The sequence below is a fragment of the Hipposideros armiger genome, unplaced genomic scaffold (assembly GCF_001890085.2).
Source record: "Hipposideros armiger isolate ML-2016 unplaced genomic scaffold, ASM189008v1 scaffold_137, whole genome shotgun sequence".
NCBI lineage: Eukaryota > Metazoa > Chordata > Mammalia > Chiroptera > Hipposideridae > Hipposideros > Hipposideros armiger.
The window spans coordinates 42,164-65,219 of record NW_017731487.1 but is presented as its reverse complement, the minus strand read 5'-3'; positions in this window follow the sequence as shown (position 1 = coordinate 65,219).

The window sequence follows — 23,056 nt, the reverse complement described above, 5'->3', positions numbered from 1 at the left end:
AGAAAGCAGAAAATAAACAAATAAATACAAATTTAGAAAAGATATCAGTGAAATTGAAAACATGAAAATCATGGAGAAAATCAACAGCCAAAAGCAGGTTGTTTGAAAAGATCAATAAAACGGATAAAACTCTAACCAGTCCAACCAGAAAGACAGAACACAAATTACCAATATCAGGTATGAAAGAGGGGTTATCTCTACTTAGCCAATGGATATTAAAAGGATAATAAAGGAATACTGTGAACAATTCCATGATTACAAATTTGATTACTTCGATGAAATAAACTAATTACTTGAAAGACATAAACTACAAAACTCACACATGGAGAAATAGATAATCTAATAGCCTTATATCTATTTTACAAATTGAATCAATAATGAATGACATTCCATAAAAAAAGGCATCATACCCAAATAGCTTAACTGGTGAATTCTATCAAATATTTAAAAGACAATACCAACTCTTCAAGCTGTCTTCCACAAAATAACAGCAAAGGAAATAATTCCTAACTCATTTTATGAGGCCAGTATGACCCTAGCACTAGAATTACATAAAGATATTAGAGAAATTAAAATTACAGGCTCTAACTCCCATGAACTTAGATTTTTTTAAATGTATTAATATTAGCAAATAAATTCTACAGTGTACAAAAAGAATTATATAAAGTGGTAGAGTCGAATATTCTAAGTATGCAAGGCTGTTTCAGCATTCAAAAGTCAATCAATGTAATTTATTACATCAAATGGCTACAAATAATATAATATGATCATGTCAATTGATAAAGAAAAAGAATTTGACAAAATAAAGTGCTCATTAATGATAAAAACTTAAAGCAAGTTAGAAATAAAAAAAAGAGCTTCAGCCAGTTTTATTCAGCAGTATGCTCTTATTTCTAACTAATGTAAACAAGAAAATGGAAATAAAATATACAGATTGGAAAGGAAGAAATAAAACAGTCTTTATTTGAAGTTGACTTGATTAATCATGTAGAAAATCTCAAATATTCAACCAAAAAATTCCTGGAACTATTAAGTAAATATATGAAAATCACAGGACACAAGGTAAGCATAAAAAGTTACTTGCTTTCCTAAATAATAGTAATAAACAATTGAAAATTGAAATAAAAAAAATACCCCTTAAAATAGCACTAAAATATGAAATGCTTATGTATAAAACAAAAAAGGTACAGAATCTGTTTGTACAAAACAAACACTCATGAATATAATCAAATAAAATATTTAAAATATATAAATATAACCCATGTTCATCAATTAACAATGTTAACGACTTAATAATGTTACAAAGTCAATTCTTCCAAACTTGATCTATAGTTTGAACTCAATGCCCATAGAGATCCTACCAAAATAATTTGTAGATACTGACAACCTGGTTCTAAGCATTATATGAAAAGAGAAAAGACCTAGAAAGTCCAACACAATACTGAAGAAGAAGGTTGAAAAATACACAATATTGATTACCAAAAATACTTCAGTGGCAGCTTCCCTTATCTATAACCCTGGTCTGCAGAAGACAGCCACCACTGAACTTCTCAACAAGTAGAAAGATGCCACAGCGCATGGAAAAGAGGTCTGTGTATGCGGAGACTTAGAGCTTTGAGCTTCCAAACCTTGTGTATTATCCCAAAGAAAACCAAAAGTCAAAACCAGCATCCGAACCAAACAAGCTGACTCCTGAGACAATTCCCACTGCATTTTGAAGATCCAAGTTATGGTTTCAATCAGGGGATATGTGTATTGCATTTCAGGACAGCCTATTCAATAGAAGAATGCATAAATGAGAGCATGCATCCACTAGATTTTGTTTCCTATAGATAAAATGTTCACCCATGGACACTGGCTTCCCTTGTTTTTCAAGTTGTTCATCCACAGAGCTTGACCTTCTCATGCTTCTCAGCAGCTGGGAGGCAAAGGGGCAAAATATCAGAGAGCCCCATCAACCAGCTGGGACTACCATGTGACCTTGGGGAAGCAATAAGGAAAACTAAAGGAGAGGAGATCTAAGATGGTGGAGTAGATAAACGCTGTGCTTGCCTCATCCCATGAACACATCAAAGTGTCAACTAAATTATAGAACAATCATCCTGGAGAACCACCTGAAGTCTAGCTGAACAGAAGCTTTATAACTAAGGGTTTGAAGAAGAAGCCATGCTGAGACCGGTCGAAGGGAAGGAGGCTGAAACCAGCTGGTCCCACACGCAGGTGTGGTGACTGAAAATCAGGAGGCTATCTCAGCCACAAAGGTTCCCCATGAAGGAGCAAGGGACCCCAGCCCCCCACACCAGGCTCCCCAGCATGGAGTACTGTTGCCAGGAAGAGAAGCCACCACAACACCTGGCTGTGAAAACACAGTGGCGATTCCAATCATTCAAGTGAGATGGGAGGCTGAGAAAAACAGGCTGCCTCTTAAATGGCCCGCGCAAGCACTCACCCTGGGCTCCGGTGGAGGGATAGTGACTCTGGGGGCGTTGGAGACACATGGGGAGAGGATGAAATGCGTAGCTGCAAGGTGAAGACTGGAGGGAGAGTTCTCATCTTCCCTGTGCGAGACGCTGTTTCAACGCAGCCGCCATCTTTCCTGTGTTGAGCCTGACCCCACAGGCCAAATCTGAATCTGATTGGCCTGGTGAGCTCCACGGCTCCATTGTGCTGACTCACTGAGACTCCGCCTCACCCAAATTGCGAACCTCAGGAGGCATTATCAGCAGCTGAGCCTTATAGGAACCAGCAGGTGGCAGCAGCCTCAGAGTATCCTGGCTTTTTGCAGAGCTACCCCAGACCTGGTACTGGTGGCAACCATCCTTGATTCATAGTGTGACCTCTCCCACACACCTCCGGGACCAGCACAGGAAGCAACCAACCATGGGTCGCTTTGTAGCTCTTATCAGGTACTCCCTGGCCAGTCACAGGTAGTGGCTGATGTGGGTCAACACTGGAACCCCTCCCAAGAAGCCCCAGAACCAACATACTTGGACTTTGACTTTAGAACACGGCACAGCACCACCTATTAGCCTCCAAAGTGGCACACACAAAGCGAGGTCTTAACAAGCACCAGAGCCCACTGGGGTGAGTCCTGCTCCATGGGGCAAGCCCCCCACACAGCAGACCATCAGCTGTGGACATGGCCAAACCACACAGCCAATCAGCCTGAGGGTACATCCCACCCACTGACATGCCAACAGCAATCAAGGCTCATCTATAACAGAAGGGAACACACAACCCGCACAAGGGACACTAATGGAGCACTTGAAGCAGGAGGCCAGGGAGACTGTGCCACCGGGCCCCATAGAGCCCATCATACATAAGGCCACCCAGCAAGGCTGGGAGACATAGCAGCCCTACCTGATACATACAAACAAACACAGAAAGGCAGCCAAGCTGAGAAAACAAAGAAACATGCCCCAAATGAAAGAACAGGAGAAATTCCAGAAAAAGAACTAACCAAAATGGAGGGAAGCAACCTACCAGATATAGAGTTAAAAAATGGTTATAAGAATGCTCAAGGAATTTAGTGAGAACTTCAACTAAGAAATAGCAAATATAAAAAAGGACACAGAAACCATAAAAAAGAACCAGTCATAAATGAGGAATATAATAACTGAAATGAAGAATGCACTAGAAGGAATCACAGCAGACTAGATGAAGCAGAGGATTGATTCAGCGATTTGGAACACAAGGTTGCAGAAAACACCCAATCAGAACACCGAAAAGGAAAAAAAAAGAAATCCAAAAAATGAGGATAAGCTTAAAAGACCTCTGAGACAGCATTAAGTGTAACAGTATTTGCATAATAGGGGTACCAGAAGGATAAGAGAGAAAGCAAGGAATTGAGAATCTATTTAAAGAAATAATGACTGAAAACTTTTTTAACCTGGCAAAGGAAATAGACATACAAGTCCAGAAAGTGCAAAGAGTCCCCCAAAAGATGAATTCAAACAGGCCCACACCAAGACACATTATAATTAAAATGGCAAAGGTTACAGACAAAGAGAGAATCCTAAAAGCAGCAAGATGAAAGCAGTAAGTTACCTACAAGGGAGCTCCCATAGGACTGTCAGCTGATTTCTTAACAGAAATTGTGCAGGTCAGTAGGGATTGGCACAAAATATTCAACATGATAAAAAACAAAGGCCTACACTACCAAGGGTACTCTACCCAGCAAGGCTATCATTTAAAATCAAAGGACAGGTAGAGAGCTTCCCAGACAAGAAAAAGCTAAAGGAGTTCATCATCACCAAACCAGTATTACAAGGAATGTTAGAGGGACTTCTTTAAGGTAAAAATAAATAAATAAATAAATAAATAAATAAATAAATAAATAAATAATAATATGAATAATGTAATATCAATAACTACATATCTATCAACAATTGCTTTTGATGTAAGTGGATTAAATGCTCTAATCAAACACATAGGTTGGCTGAATGGATAAGAACAAATCTCTTACATATGCTGCCTATAAGAGACTCACTTCAGATTGAAAGACACAGAGAGACTGAAACTAAAGGGATGGAAAAAGTTATTTAATGAAAATGAAAATTTAAAAAAAAAAAAGAGAAAGAAAGAAAGAAAAAGAAAAGCTGTGGTAGCAATACCAGACAAAATAGGCTTTAAAACAAGAGACAAAGAAGGACCCATTAATCCTACTTCCTGGTATTTATTTAAAGAAACCCAAAATGCTACTTCAAGGGGACATGTGTATCCACATGTTCTTTGCAGCATTGTTTACAATGGCCAAGATGTGAAGGCAGCCTGGGTGTCTGTTGGTGGATGACTGGATAGAGAGAAGTTGGTACACAATTACAATGGACTATTGCTCAGCCAGGGAAAGGAATGGGTTCTTGCCCTCTGTGGAAGCATGGGTGGACATGGAGGGTGTTGTGTGGACTGGAGTATGTCAGACAGAGAAAGACAGATGCAATGTGATTTCGCTTCCATGTGGAGTTTAAAGAACATAAACAAAACAGAAACAGATTCATAGATACAGAAACATTTTAATGGTTGCCAGATGGGAGGGGGTTGGGGTGGTGGGTGAAAAAGGAGAAGAGATTAAGAAGCAAAAATTGGCTGTTACAAAGTAGTCTTGGGGATGTAAAGTAAAGTACAGGAAATATAATCAATAACATGGTAATAACTATGTATAGTGTCAGGTGGGTACTAGACTTGTCAGGCGGATCATTTCTTAAACTATATAAATGTCTAACGATATGCTATACACCTGAAATTAATATAAAATAATATTGGATGTCAACTGTAACTGAAAATTCAAAAGAGGAGTGAAAGGTAAAAGGCAATAAGTGGTACAAATCTCCAGGTATAAAACAATAATTCATGGGGATGTAATGTACAGCATAGGGAATATAGTCAACAATGTTGTGATAGCATAGTATGGTGTCAAATGGTTGCTGGACTTACGGTGATCACTTCTTTAGGCACACAAATGTTAAATAAATATAGCGTACAACTGAAACTAACATAATATTGTATGCTAACTATATTTTTAATGAAAATATTTTTTAAAAATAAAGAAAAATGCACAATACTCAATTTCAAAACGTATTATATAGCCAAAGTAACTAAGCCAGTATGGTATTAGTGAAAGAATATGAGGTCAGACAATTAAGTTTGCAAACTTGTTGCAACGATGTTGCTAACCTTTTTTAACAGCAGAGGGTTTTATTCATTATGAATTTGTAGCAACTGGACAAACAGTTAACCAAGTTTACTATTTGGAAGTGCTGAAAAGGCTGCATGAAAAAGTTAGACGACCTGAACTTTACATCAACAATTCATGGCTCTTGCATCACAATACTGCACCAGCTCACACGGCACTGTCTGTGGGGGAGTTTGTAGCCAGTAAACAAATAACTATATTGGAACACCCTCCCTACTCACCTGATATGCCCCCCCCCAATGACTTCTTTCTTTCCCTGAAGGTAAAGGAAATATTATAAGGAAGACATTTTGATGACATTCAGGACATCAAGGGTAATACAGTGACAGCTCTGATGGCCATTCCAGAAAAAGAGCTCCAAAATTGCTTTGAAGGGTGGACTAGGCACTGGCATCAGGGCATAGCTTCCCAAGGGGAGTACTTTGAAGGTGACCATAGTGACATTCAGCAATGAGGTACGAGTATGTAGCACTTTCTCTAGGATGAGTTTGCTAATTCAATTGTCAGACTCATGAGTCAATGGAACAGAATAGAGAGCCAGAATAGGCTCACACAAATATAGCCAACTGACCTTTGACAAAAGACAAATGCAGTTTGATGTAGAAGGGGTAGTCTTTTCACAAAATGGTGCTGAGATAATTGTCCATTCAAGTGCAAAAAAAAAAAAGGTACGTAGAAGTTTCCTAGGCACAGACTTTGCACCTGTCACAAAATTAACTCAAAATGAATCATAAATCTATATGTAAAATACAAACATATACACCGAAAAGAAATCATAGGAGAAAGTCTATGTGATCTCAAATTTGATGTTTGATTTTGAGTTTTTAGATGAAACACCAAAAGTATGATTTAAGATTGAAAAAAAAACCACAATAATTTGAACTAATTTGAAATAAATTAATTATAAAGTTAAAAAGAAAATCTGCATTGGATTGAAAAGACAAGCCACACCTTGGAAGAGAGTATTTCTGAACTGTATATCTAATAAAAGGTTTATAACTAAAATATCCAAAGAACTCAAAACTCCACAATAAGAAAAAAACCTGAAAAAACATTTAAATATAAACACAAGATCAGAAGAGAGACTTCATCAAAGAAGATATCGGGATAACCAATGAGCATGTGAAAAGATGCACATCATTTCTCATTAAGGAAATGCAAATGAAATCAACAATGAAATACTACTGCATATGTGTTAAGAGTTAGAATCTAATAATAATAATAATAATACCAATTACTAAAGACTCTCATTCATTTCTGATGGGAATGCAAATCTGTATAGCCATTTTGGTAAACAGTTTGGCATTTCTTATATAGTTAAATATAGTCTTACTGTGTGATCCAACGATGTACTATTAGATATTTACTCATTAGTTTTTAATGCTTCTGCCACTCAAAATTCTGACATGCATGTTTATTATAACTTTATTCATAATTGGTAAAAGCTGTCAGCAAATGTCCCTAAATAGATGACTGGCTAAAGTGTAGCACATCTATAAAATGCAATACTATTTATTCATCGATAAAAAGAAATGAACTATCAATCCATGCAAAGTTATGGATACAACTTAAAGGGATATTGCTAAGTAATATAAACCAGTAAAAAAAGGCTATATACTGTGCAATCCCGTTTATTTGACATTCTGGAAAGAGAAAATTCTAGAAACATTAAACAAATCAGTGACTGCCACTGATTTAGATTTGAGGCAAGTGTTGAAAAGGTGAAGCACAGGAGATTGTTAAGGCAGTGAAACTTTTTTCTATGTTACTTCAATGGTTGCTACAGGGTGCAACGAATTTGTTAAATCCCATAGACCATTAGAGTACAAAGACTGAACATTAATGTTTATAAGTTTCTTATCGGTATATAGTTATAGATATATATTTTTGGTAATGGTTGGAGAATAGCAGCATATGACAAAAGAGGCTAACTGCATTTCAAATATATGAAACAACCTCGCTTAAGGGACTGGGGGAAAGAGATGCTCACCTCACTGACATTGGAAGTGAACGGAATCTGCAACATGAAAGGGAAAAAGAGCTGCACATAAGCACTGTCCTCTATAAGTGGTGTTCATTTGGGTCAGGCTAGCAGTTCTTAAACCACGACACATGTAATATTGGAATTAAATGATTAAATCAATGTATGGTGGGCAGAAGATATTTCTCAGTTTGGATTAGGAAGTTACAAATAATCAAGGGGAAAAGGATAGAATGATCCCTGTGGTGATATGGTAATTGATGAGAGTTCAAGAGCTCAATATTTAAAATGTTGAAAGAAAAAAACAACAACTTATAATTCTTTATTCAGCAACAATTCTGCAAGTTAGGTTCTGTTCTCTACCTTTTACAGATGAAGAAACCGAGGCATTATGAGAATAGTAATATTTTTCCAAAGTCACGTAATTAGTAATCAGCAGAACTGCAATTTGAACCCATGTGGTGTGTCTGCTGAGTCTGTTCTTATTCATTATGCCACACCGGCTCTGTCTGCTTATTTTTATCGCAGTTTTTATATATTTTTATGACACTTATTTGTTTCCATGGCTGTTTCAATGACTATTTTATGAGTTAAGTAAAAGATAGATAATCTTTGTTAATTAATGAAAGAATGACCAAATACCAGCAACTGAACTTTAGCATAATAAACTACTTCTGCCTTTTGTTCCTTTGGAGCTCAAATTATTACATGAGCTATTGGTGACCAATTCAAGTCAGCCTAAAATATGAAAGTTAGGATGATGTTTGTATATATAGCCTGTATTTACTTTAAAAAAATACTAACATATTTTTCAATCAAATCAATAAGGCTTTATTGAGCATTTATTATGCAGCTAATGTGCTGGGCACAAAGGAAAATATTTGGTGATGACTCGATTGTGGTCCAAACACTAGAATGCAGAAACAGGCCATACTACTGGGAATATGTGAGATGGCCAAGACAAGACAAATACAATTCTGTTCTAGATTGTTTGTCACTGACTGTAAATCCATGAATAGTCAGGGAGACAGCAGACTCACACATGATGGGGTTTGTCTGGGAAACACTCCCTGATGCTATTCTTTGAGGGAAAGACTTTCGCCTATGATAGAATTCATTAGCTATGTTGTCCTTTTTAGGAGAACACAAGATGTTACAGCTAATTAATTTAGTAAGACAGTGGAGTTGTTTTGCGATTCAGTGCTTCAGTCTGAAAAGTATTTTAGCAAATGTGTATCGGGGCATTTAGGAGGTATTAGGGAAACAAAGATGAGCAAAAGGGCATTGCCTGGATTCAGAATGCTGATGGGCAGCCCACAGATATACAATCAAATAAGTAAAATACAGTGTTCTATCAAACATATTGTATTAGAGAGGTATAAGAAGTATGGGTTGACAAGGAGGTGTGCCTTGAAGGGTAGGCTTGAGAGTCTCTGATTTGCAAGTGCCACTTGTAAATGTCAGCACATTCTCCTCCAGGAACATGGGCTAGAGCACTGCACTGGCCACTCATTGAAAGTTTGGGGGCTTCCCTTGCCTGGTCATTACATCCTAAGCCAGTGGTTGTCGACCAGAGGGTGATGTTGCCCCGACGTGATGTTTAGCAAAGTCTGAAGACATTTTTTTAATATAGTGACTGGTGGGGCAGAGGCTGACACTGGCATCTAGATGTAGAGGTCTGAGATCTGCCACAATTTTTACAATACACAGAAAAGCCCCATATACCAAATAATTATTGGATTCAAAACACCAATAATACTCGGACACAAGGACTGTGGGTGGGGCATCAGGATACCCTTACTACCCAGAATCTATCTTTAATACTAATAATAAAAATGTGAACAAAATCTGCACAGCAACCCAGAGAAAGAAAAGAAGTTAGCAACTGGTGATGCAGAGAATCTGGCCAAACTAGACCAGCTACTCGGGGCAGCTGCCCTCCTCTACCCCAGGAAAGTCTGAATCTAAATTTATTTTCTGCCCAACTTATATTTAAACCAATCTCTCTGATTTCACCTGTTCCACTACTTGATGCTCTCCCTTCATTTCTTGTTTTCAATCTGGCTTTCCAAACCCAATAAAATATGTTCCGAAAATGTACATGTTGTTTTATAAATTATTTAAATTAGGTAATTAATTTCTAGATACATTCACTTAATTGTCACGAGAATTGCATATTTATTCAATTTAATAATCTATTTCTTTGAATACATGATTTTGTTGAAACAAAAATTCTTCTTTTGCTTTGGGGTTGAAGCTAAAGTATCAACAAACATTTGAGCCCTCAAAGCAAAGGAAAGTTACTTACTATTGAGTAACTACTGCTTGAGCTGTATTAGTAAACCTCTTTTTCTGTTTTTATGTTCATTTTCAAAATTTATTAGCTATTTGTATTTTCAAAGAATTGAGCAGGTGTATAGTCAAGATTTTATGAAGATTTATAACTATATTTGATTAAACATATGTCTGCAACTAGTGCTTTAATAGGAAAGAATAGGCTTTTAAATTTTGAAATGTACTAATATATGTGATGGCCAAAATAAAGCAATAAAGAGAAATAAATGGAATTCTATAACAAATCAAAAATTTATTTGAAAACATAAATAGAAATAATTCTTTTTTCTTAAGCATGAAGAAATTTTTATGTTTGTTAGTTTCAACTCCTTGAGAGATTTATCCTTATGGGATAAACTACATCACTTCTAATAAGATGAAGGGCATATTGTGATATGAACAAAATTGAAAACAAAGAAAGAAAAAGAAGTGATGAAAATTTGAAATGGGACAATGTAGAGGATTGAGGAGGTGTGAGAGGGACAGGGGCAGCAAAGGGACCCCTGGAAAACCAAAAGGGCTGCTGTTTTTTAAATTAACAAAAGTAGGCTGAGCATATTATCTGAGGTTTATTAAATATATGGAGAAATAGTATTGTCTTCTAATAAATTAAGAAGGTCTTTGAATCCATTGCTTAATACAGATTAAAAACTAATGTTATGTATTTTGTTATCTAGGAGCACTATACTTAATATCTCTCATTTAGATGATGATATTGGGTCATTTGAATGCAGCCTGGAATGACAGATATGCTTTTGAAGCTAAATCTATTTCAGATTAGGTATGGTTGACTCTGAGAAAAGAGAGACCCAGCAAGAAGGGTTGCTGGTGGCTAACTGGACTCAAACTTGAAAACAGCCCAGCAGCCATTTCTACACAGGGGCCTCTCATACAATCCGCTCTTCAAGGAGAAGTCTGCACTAAACTGCCTGCCTCCCACACTGAACTGCCTGCTTGCACTGTATTCCTACCATCTGAGCCAACCCTTATGAAGGAGTTCCTGGAAATGTACTTCAACCAATAACAATGAAATTTCCCCTTTCTAATTGGAGCCATGCATCTATATTCCCATCAGTGTCCTCACCAATCAATCAGAGTAGCCTCATTCTGACCAATCAGGACAATGCCGTTTGGACCAATCAAGTTGCAAGGATTTGGAGTCCTCGTTTGCATGAGGACAGACCAATCAAGGACCAGGGGTGGGGACTTCTTTCTATAAGTCAGCTTCCCGCTTGCTTGGAAGCACATTTTCTCTTTTCACAGAAGATTGAAGGTTGTGTGTCAAGACTGGAGCTTAAACATGGAAGATCTCTCGTGGGACCAGAGTGGAGCAGAGCAGGGCAGAGCCAACCAGATCCAAGCGAAGTAGAGCAGAGCTGTCTAGCCAGAGAGGACCTCCTCATAGCCATGCTGTTTCACAGCCATACTGGATCACAACTGAGCTGTTTGTGCTAAATAAAGTTTCCTGTTGGGGATTCCTGTTGGCGATGAATTGGCACCAGTGACTATCTGGTGAGCCTCTTTCTTTGTTTTCCAATATATGTGTATTTAGAGAGAAATTTTCCTGTTGATAAATGTGAGTTGTGTGGGATTTTTTTGTGTGTGTATTGACATTCTTATTACAAGCCTTAATATTGCCATAGAAAGAGTTTTGAAAGCTATAAACCCATATTATTAAAAAATTACTTTGTGGTTACTAAATCTGAGGCAATGCTTAGAAATAACTGTCCATAAAAGTTATCTTTTATAACAAATATTTTCCATGAAAAAGATAAAAAACTCACTTTATTCTTCTAGCATACAACACTTTTAAAAATAGCTCTTTACCAAATAATAAACCAAGAAGCAAACTAACAACAAACAAAAACAAATATATTCGCTCTTTTCTCTTCACTTTATTAGGTTTTTAGAATAAGCGTTACCTCAGGGAAAACTTCCACAATTTCTTATTGCTGTTAGTTCTGTTGCTTTAATAATTCTCACAGGTATTAATTAAATATTTATGACATGTTTGTTTAATTAACATCCATATATTTATTCCCTTCTGGGCAATACTTCCAGGTTCAAAGTATTTGTCAGTTTTATGTACAGCGCTTGACATATAATAGTGGCCTGATATACATACAAATGCAATAGATGGAACATAACCTCTGAGAGGTGGTGGACAGCCTATCTCATGTCACATGGACTGCTCTCCTGGCCCTGATAACCCAAGTATTAAATAAATAAATTGACCTGATATATCTGCAAATCTCTCACTCTCTGTTGTGCTTTACTCCAAGAAACCACAACTTAGGACAGACAGATGAATCACCCATATCCTCAGTGTTTCTTGTTGCTAACAAGAAAGCATGGCATATAAAGTGATAATATGTTTACAGTCAAACCTGCCTTGATTAAAATAAAGAGACAAGGCTTGGCTATGAGGGAGGATTCTCACCAGCTTTTGCATTTCTTTTTTACATTCATTCAGCAGGCTTCATCTTGCTGAATGTTAGAAAATTATGCTAATTAATAAACAAATGAAGACAGCAGAAGGGATGAACAGAACATTCATTCATCCTGCTTAGGGCTTTAAATAAAATCATCTCAGCCTTTTAGTAACACACAGCTATTAATGAATTTTTTATCAATTATTTTTACCCAACCACATGAGAAGTTTCATTTGAAATTCAATATTTTTCAAAAAAAAAAAGAAAGAAAAAAAAGCCACAAGAAATTGCCATACCCAGCTCTGCAGAACAAGAACATTTTGTTTTATTTTATTTCATCTTGTTTTAAGCTCGGTGGGTTAGAATTTGTTAGCTCACTGGATTGTAAAATATACCTCTGTAGAAAACTATTATTGAAGTGCTTTGTCATTGAAGCACAGAAGTTGGCATCCTGTAGGATTATCCTGCAAGTGATTTCATATGCAGAGCCTACTGGAGCTGTGTCTGTTTGTTCTGCTGACAAGCCACAGAGCCTAAACTTTTAAAAGAATTGAGTTATTTTAACAACATCTCTGCATTTTTCTAAAAAGAAAAAATATTTAGAGAAGATCCACAGTTTTAGGAAGCAGCAAATAACTGTCACTGGAAGCCACTGTGTTTCCACATCATGAGGCACTCAATTCATGTGATGCCTTGTTCAGCTAAGGGCCTATCAGTAGACATGTTATGGATTTCAAAAAATCTATAAAACCTATAGTATTCACTGTGTCAGAGAAAGAAGTCCTTTTGCTTTGTTATAGAAACCTACATAGAAATACAGATTCTTACATAGTGGATTGCTATCTATGCCACATAGAATAAAAAGAATAGAATAGGCCGTGGGTAGCTTCTAGATAGGCAGGGACCCTGATAAGAAGGTGGTTATGGGGGTCTGAGCAAGAAGCCACAGTGGAACAAATACAGGGCTGGAAAGTCAGGAAACTGCCCATGTGGAAAGAAGAATGAGGCTCATTATAGGTTGAAAGGGAGAAGGTTGAATGGACACCTAATCTTAAAGAAGTAACTATTGCTTACGGAACCATGAGCATTGGCCTTTTCTGTTAACTGAGGGAATACGAGGATTTAGGTTGGCCTTGAAAAGAAACTTGTGCTGTATAATAGGAGACAAAGAATCCACGTGACCAAGGAGAACTTCTGATTTTCTTTGTATAGACATTTCTATATTACTTTGAAATCTGTGTAGTGATCAACTCCATCCAAAACTACAAATTTGTTTTCAATGTACTTCCCAGTTTTGAACTCTGCATCATGGGTTCCAAAAAGAGAGGGCTTCTAAGTGGGGCCAAGCCTAGAGGCCATGGTTCTGTGTGTTTCCAAACAATTGCAACTTCATGGAGTTAGAAAAATCCCAATAAGAGCTCATGACACGGAAGTCACCCCATAAGCGATATCTAGAGTTCTCAGAATAAAATAGGCATGTGTGTATGTATGTGTGTGTTAATATTTTTAGGACCCAACTGAAATTAAGTCAGTTAAATTAAATACCTATTTAGTGATAGTTCATTTCAAATTCAAGTATACGCGTGGAACTTTGGTACACTAAGTCTTCACTAAAGATATCACAACCCAGGACAGGAAATATATACATATATATATGAAATAACTACAACACAATGTGATAAGTGATAGCTATATGTGAAAGTTTTGAGGACAGATACTAGAGGGAATTTTTCCTTCTGATTGAGCTAAGGGTGGAATGTGTTTCTTTCAGTGGAAAAATGACAGAGGAGGTGACACTGAGCTAAATTTTGAATGGTAATCCGCTTTATACTGGTTGGAAAAGAATGGAGTATTTGTTCAGGCATTGTATACACTATTTGGGGAAGCACAGAGGTGTATTACTTGTAAAATAGTGAGACATTAGCTGTACTGATTAGATACAACAGGATTATTAGAGAGGGGTGGGAGTGAGTGAGGAGGGACTGGGGAATGAAAAGGGAATGAGAGAGAGGAAAAAAAAAACATATGGGAAAGATATACAGGTTGGGCTGCATTACTAGGGATATAGAGTGATGCCGTACAGCTATTAGATTTTATTCTGCAGGCATGAAGTCTTTAAAATATTTGAGCATGAAAATAAAAGGCTCAGAAATAATTTTATAAAGATGACTGAAACAGGATGGGAGAAAGTAAGAAACAGGGCAGGAAAGACACGGTGACAATTATTACAACTATCCAGAAAGATGATGACAATGGCTGGAACTGGGCTGTTCAAGAATTGGTCCACTTTATCTAGGTTGTCAAATTTGTGGGCACAGAGTTGTTCATAGTAGTCCTTTGTTTTCCTTTTAATGTCCATAGGATCTGTCGTGATGCCCCATGTCATTTCTGATATTAGTGATGTGTGTCCTCTCTTTTTTCTTGGGTAGCCTTGCTAGACACTAATCTATTTTACTGATCATTTGTGGTCTGAGAGCAGACATTGTATGTTCTATTCTAAATATGTTAAGGTATGTTTTATGGCCTAGGATGTGGTCTGTCTTGATGAATATTCCATTTGAGCTTGAAAAGAATGTGTATTATACTGTCGCTGGATGAGTACTCTGTAATTTCCATTATATCCAGTTGATTGGTGGTGTTGTTGAGTTCAGCTATGCTCTAATTGATTTTCTACCAGTTGGATCTGTCCATTTCTGAAAGAAAGCTGTTGAACTCTCCAACTATGATAGTGGATTCATCTATTTCTCTTTGCAACTCTGTTAGCTTTTGTTTCACGTTGTTTGAAGCTATTTTATTAAGTGCATACTCTACAATATCTTTTTGCCTAAACATATTCCCATATGTTGGTTATCTTGTAATTTGGTCTTAGGGTAGTTCATCGGATTTTTTTTTTGATAGTTAAGAAAACAATCTAGACTGATTCAGATAACAGCTTAGTAGTAATGCCAAAATGTATTCAGAATGGAAGACATTAAGGCACTAAAGGAATTTGAATGGTATGAAGTAGGATAAATGATGTTGAGAGTTTTAGTTTAGGGCACAAGTGGGAAAATCTCTATCGCTGCCTCTGTCTCTGCCTCTATCGCTATCCCGATCACTAAATTTAAATCTAAATTTATACCTACCTATTAAAAAAATAACTATGCTAACAAACTCTTAAAGATTTTTTTTTAAGTTACATAATTTACCAAATTTACAGGTACATAAAAATTTATAGAACATCTTCTAACGGCTCTAGATTCACTGTTTCTGTGATTTTACACATTTTTAGTTGTAACTATCTCTGTGCTGTTTGTACTTACAAACTCCTCCCCCACTCTTACTCAGCACTCCTGCTTCTCTGGTTAGGTAAGTGACGGGCACCATAGAGGCTCACCCTGCCCCTTTTCCTGTGCCTTTCCTCCTACCTCAAGAGGAGCATAAGAAGTAGGAGACCAAGAAGTAAGGTATTGAAGTTAAAACAACAAAAACTAAACAAAGCAAAAAATCTTGGATCCAGCGACCTCTGATTCCCAAATTATAAAACCATGGCACTAGTTAATAATTCTGAGCCTCACTTGTCTTCCCTGAAAAATGAAAATATTTACTACTTGAACACACACACGTTTGTGAAAATCAAATCTATAAATATATAAATCCCCCTCCTGTCTCACCCTGACCTCTGCTTTCAACTTTTCCTAAAACTATTCAAATCCCAGCTCCCAGTCTATCTACTACAGGAGGCCTTTCAGGAGACTAAATTCTATTTATTTTTTAGCACCTCATATTTCATCTGAACTTCATAGTTTATATATATATATATATATATATATATATATATATATATATATATATATACATATATAGATACACAAATTATTTATTTCTATAAATTTTGAAAAAACACCATATATATATATTTTTTTATTTTTTTTCAAAGTCCTCAAAAGATGTGTTTTGTGAAATGCATTGCCAAGTAGAAAGCTTCTGGCAATATAAATTCAAAACAAGAGAATTTACAAGCTAACAATGCATCCATAAAAACAGGATATATCTGATAGAGTTGTGATTTTGAAAATAAGGAGAAAATATGAATTAAAAATCATACTTAAAGAAAGAAGTTATATATCTTGACATACTAAGTTGCCCACACTGACATGTCTAGATAACAACCAAAACTGCTTATATAAAATCAACAAATAAACACATTTCTTGAATCCATGCATGACATAGCAAAATAGAAAAATATTACTCTGGATAGAAAACAAGCGATAACTATATCAATGCCTTGATAAGAGAACATCTTTTGTGAAAATTTAGCCCTGAGCATAAGGGAAAAGCAAAAATTATTATTATTATTTTTTCTGTGAATTTTGTGACCATGCTCCAGGCTTGGGGCAGGTTTATAGCTCTAATACAAACTACTTGTGTAACCCAAAGAGCTGCAAGCTGCAAATTCAGTTTAAACTCTAACTCATGAATCTATTGTTACTGCAGGAACCTGGGAGAAACAAAGGGATTTTTTTTTCCAGGAGAAATTTTCATCTGAAGTCAAATAATTCAAGTAATTTCTACACATAAATATCCACCAAAAAAATGAGTATTTCACATGTAAATAGAAAACACACCAGTTATTAATAAGTACAAAAGTTAATGCAAGTATAATTCTCAAAATCATTAAATAACAGTATGATAAAAAACAACTTCAAACATTTGATTAGGTTTTAAGAAATGAAGCAATGGTCTAACCATTTCAGTAAGGCAGATGTTATTTCAAATAGAAATCTAAGAAACGAGAATAACATCTCAGACTAGATACAGGTGATGAGAGAATACATGAGTCAGAAAAAGACTCAGAAATTCTCATCAGAAGGTCTGATACAAACACTACCTTGCTATGAAACTGGTTCCTTAACTTCTATAAGGCTTGATTTATCTAATCAATTCAACATTCCATGAACATAAAATGAGATTTCATATTTGAAAGTATCTGAAGCAGAAACATGCAAATTTTAGATATTTATTACACAGATGGCAAATTAAAATAGTAAAATCGTATATTTTTATCATGTTACCAATTTTGTTCTTTGACACACCAGAGACATTGTAAAAACTTCTGATATTTTTCCTGTGAGACTTATCCCACTGCTGATGTTTCCGGCCCTGAGATAAACAATTATTTGGATCCATGGCTGAAATTTGTCAAGTTGGATCATCTGTGGGTATATTAACTAGTAATCAACATGTTTACTCTGCAGCCCTAGGAAATTTGGGGGATTTTTGTTTGTGTAACAAACCATCATGACTCATAAGCATATTAGATCTTCTAAAACTACTAACAAGCTAAGTGTTTGTCAATTAAAAACTGACCATAATCCTCAGAATTCTAGGAAACACCAGCAGGTCAGCCCAAGGTACCCCAAGAGGTGAAAGAAGTGATTTCTGATGGACAGCGGGGGACATGCACACAAGATAGTATGATTTATCATTATTTAGGCTCTTGGAGATGAATGCAAAGGCAATTAGATTATTCAGCTATAGCCAAAAAGCAGGCAGAATTGAACTGCTGGTGGAGTGCAGGTGTGGTCCGCTTCAAAAACTGAGCCCTTGCTGGCACTATGAAAGAAGGCTAAGGGGGCAGGGGTGGTTTCTGTGCATCACGATTGGCTTCTTGTGGAAAGAAAAGGGGCTGAGAAATGAGTAGCGGTGATCACTGTGATGGTTCATTTTATGTGTCAATGCAGCTAGTCCACGATACCCAGATATTTGGTTAAACACCATCCCAGATATTGCTGTGCAGGTATTTCTTAAATGAGATTAACATGTAAATAAAGCAGACTTTTAGTGAAATGGAGGGCTCCCCATAATGTGGGTGGGCACCGCCCAATCCGTGGAAGAGAAAACGACTGAGGTCCTCCCAGAAAGAGGGGATTCTCTCTCAAGACTGCTTTTCAACTCGAGCCGAGTACCAACTCCTTGCATCGTTTTGCTTTTAGACCTATAACTCGACTCATATCTCAGAAGACCAATGAAGGTGACGTACAAAGTAACTGATGAGTCATGCTATGCTCCAAAAGAATGACGTATTTTTCCCAAGTTATACAGCAGAAATCTGGGGGAAATTTGTGGGAATGGATATTAAGGATGTGGTATAATGATGAAAGGAACATAAATTTGGATTAGGCCAAGTTCATTGATATGGTCTATCATGGAATTCACTGATTTTACCATGTTTTCTACCATCCTGAAGCGGTGGGCTTGACTGAATGGTGGTAAGGCCCTTGAAGACTCAGCTATAGCGCCACATAAGTGACAATGCTTTTCTGGGACATGGCTGGAACAAGGTTCTTTATGGGCCCATATGTCTAATGTATGGCACTATTTTTCCCATACCTAGAATTCACGGATCCAGGAATCAAGGGGTAATCAATCCACATCTAAAGGCACGTCTTGGCATACTTGAAAGCTACAAAGTCCTTGATATTGTCCCAGTTTTTTATCGATATAATTTCAGTTCCTCTCACTACTTTGGTCACGCTACTAATACCATTTTCTGTTCTCTTAATTTTGCTTGTAACATGTGGAACTCAGAACATACAACACTACAGTTGTGATTTTGCCAGTTCTGAATAGAGCAGAATATTATTGCTCTTGTTCCAGGGAGTTTATTTGTTACAATGAACTTAGAATAACCTTAGATTTTTGTTGACAGCCATGTCACATCAATTTATCATATTGAGTAACCCATAATTTGAAGTTTTCTTCACATGGACTACGTTTAAGCATACTTCCTCCAGCCATGCTTTACTAAGCTAGTAAACTTATAAAAGTAAGTAAAGCTGTCTCATATGAATTTAACTTATTAAATAATGTTGCTACTTAGCAGTCATTTCTTCTTTTCATAAGTAATTGAATAAACTCTCAATAATTTAAGACGTGTTACTACATCATTGTGAAGGTAAGAAGTCCAGAGGCTTACAAAATTTCTCTTACATTTAGAAGTACTTTCGCTTATTTTCAAAAATTAAATAGCATTTCCTTCTCTTTATTCTCTTATTATTTTCCCCATTATTCATTAATCTTTAGAGAATCTTAATCATACTTTGAGTCAGTTATACAACGATTTTTAATCCATCGATAACATGTGAGGAAGGCTAATGAGATATTTTTATTTTGACTTTTTTTTTTAACAATTTCTACTCTTGCATGACAGGTTTTATCTTTGTGTTGTGTATAGTTCACATCACTTTATGCAGCCATCATAGCCAGGACTAAAATCAACTTAACTGAGAAGCTTATAAAAGATATAAAATTGTGAACATGAAATAAACCATTTTATGGGATTTTATAGGTGCAAATGGATGGAACCAAATGGTGTCAGAATGACTGCTGTATACACATACTCCCTAGGGTTTCCATTTTTATTTTACCTTTCAGAAAAAAAAATACTTGTATAGTTTTAAAGAATTCCTTAAAGATTTTTGAGGACAAAGGAGATTCAATAGAGATCAATAGATGCAAGTTAGATACTTAAGTGATTGGGCATATACTGTGAGAAAAGAATAGATACAGTTCCTAAGTTGCATTCATTGAATTGCCCATAAAGATAAAAAAAAGTTTGGAGTAGTGGTTGTGATGCGAATTGCCCTATTTTCTGAGAACAGCTGGCCATTTGTTCTGACATGTAAGATGGCAAATCAATTCATGAGGTGTTTGTGTTAGAAAAGAATGTCCTCAAAATACTTCTATAGACACAGACACTATCAATCACAATGGATTCTAAAACCCTTGGACAATTTTTTTTCTGACAAAAAAAATAAAATAATTCTACTTATATGACAGAAGTCAATATTTTAGGAGACATGTCAGTTAAATAATCACTGTAGCAAGAATAGCCAATATTGCACTAGTCATTTAACCTTCCCCTAATAGTCTATCAGAATTGGAATATTTTCAAAGAAATTATGCACACTATACCCCTTACTTAAAGATTTCTATGTATGAAGTATAGAAATATTTTAGAAATGGAGGTGACATTACAGTCATCTAGCCAAATGATTTAGAGAATTTGAAAATATTTGACACATAAAGACATACATATATGTATACATATATGTATGTATATTTACATATGCATATATTTCTGTGTATGTGAGTGTGTATGTGTGTATATGTGTGTAATTGATTTCCACGGTTTTAATTTGCCTTTGGGAAAATTAAAAATAAAAAACACAAAATAAAATTCTATCTATTGTGATATCTTGATTTTTAAAAATCATATTTTTAACACCACAGTTAGGAATAACAAGTGTCAGACAGAAAGGGATGGTTATACTAAATTACATAAAAATGATATTTTTAAATAATAACCTATGTTCCTGTTTCTAATTTTGCTGAATACAGTGCTTTAGGAACCACTCACAGGATTCAAGCCAACATCTTACTTATAAATAACTGCAGTGAAAAATTATTAATATATGTTCACAAAGACACACAGTTGGATGGTGGTGGACATTAGCCTGGTCCCAAATAAAATGCCTTATTCAATGCAACAATTTACTGAAAAATCTATGTCTTGGATTCTCCGTTTTTATTGTCATATACATGCTGTCCTTTGTTTAGTATAAGATTATATCCCAAAATATCAGTTATAGTAAACTAAAGAAATAGTATAATAGATTGGAGTGAAGGTCCTATGTTACTTTAATATAGGGGTTGGCACACTTTTCTCTAAAGGGGCAGAGAATAAATATTTCAGGTGCTATGATTCATAGGATTTCTATAACAACTGTTCAACTATGTCATCATCTTTTGAAAGCAGCCATAGACAATACATAAAGAAAAGAACACGGCTGTGATTCAATAAAACATTATGCAAACTGAAATTTGAATTATGTACCATTTTTACATGTCATAAAATGTTCTTTTTTCTGAAATTTAAAAATGATTCTCAGTTTATAGGCTGTATAAAAACAGGCAGTAGTCTGGATTCGCCCAAGGATCACCATTTGCTGACCCTATAATATGTTTATATGAATGCAACTGTGATTTTACTAGAATGACTTTGGTGATATTAATTTATTGGCATAGAGTTTCCTTAGATAACCTAGTCCATAACTGGATATAGTGGACCCAAAAGGAAAAGATGATGGCAGTAGCACCTATACATTCTCCTTGGTACCCACACAAAATCCCCTGCCCTGAGGTTCAGTGGAGAGAACTAGATACGTGATGTGACTCTTCTGCCCCAAGAGTAGAGCCTAGCCCTTCACAGTAGCTGTCACCGAGTTGACACCACCATAAAATGACAGTTACAGGTATCATACGTGGAGAATTTGCCTTCTGTTTATTTGTAAGGAATTGTGGGGTTTAGAGCCCTGGAAGCAGCTTCCCATCATACGATACCTGTGGATTAGCAGTAGGATGAAGGGAAAGAGAGAAAAGGCTTTCCTTCCCTTTAAGCGGTTTGACAGAAAATGAAAATGCTGTGCAAAGTTTTCATCATTGAAGAGAAATGGCATCAGAGAGAATTCTTTGGGGCCAAATGAACAATTCACACAGTCTAGGACAGGGGCCTGAAATTGAAGAGGGTTTGCCTTGGTCTCATTCTGCTGTGCAGTTTAAAACTTTTTATCAGTTTCATGGCTTAGAATATACTTTAAAGCTGTGGAGTTTCTGCTTAATTTGGTAAAGAGTAATGTCTACTTCTTTTAGGCTAGGCTGTTATTTCTGCATGTATTATAAACGCCATCCTCGGAACACAGACCTCCCTGACTTCCAAGGCTTACACTGGTTTGTGGTCTCAGTTCTCCCTCTGGAGGGGCTCAAGGGCAGGGAGGGGGATGAGAAAACAGTGTTTATTAAACCTCTATGGTCTTCGATCTTTAAGCTAACATTTAATCAGCTTCAGAAACTGCTTAAATAATAGGGTTTACTTTTGTAAGTTACCTTTCAAACTGCTGAAACATTTTTTCTTATGCTGTTTTTGTTGAGATAGCAAGATTTCTCTCATCTTAATACACAACTGTACCATTTGAATATTGTTACCAGAAAATTTTAATGAGAAGCATTTCTTTGTGATTCTGGCACCTTCACTACCTGTCTTAGTCTGTTCTGGCTGCTATAACAAAAATACCATAGCCTGGATGTCTTTCTCATCGTTCTGGAGGCTGAAAAGTCCAAGATCAAGGTGCTGGCATAGGAGGTGCTCAAATCCTGTGTCTGGTGAGAGCCTCCTTCCTGATTACAGATTACCATCTTCTCACTGTGTCCTCACATTGCTGAAGGGACAAAGGACCCCTCTAGGGTCTCTTTTATATGGTCACCAATGCCATTCATGAAGACTTCAACCTCATGGCTTAATCACTTCCCAAAGGCCCCACTTCCTAATACCATCACATCAGGGACTAATTTTCAACATATGAAGTTCTGGGGAAACAAACATTCTGTCTACAGTGCTAACTAGGTAAAATGATGGGTGTTTTGGTTGTTGTTATTACTGTTGCTGAGAAAAAATATGGAAGAGAATATTTTTTTACGGTAAACTTTATGGTTAGGATTAAAGGAGATGCAAGAAATCTAGTATACCCACAGTTGAAACTTCAGCAACTAGACAAATGCACTTCGGGTACGTGGTCA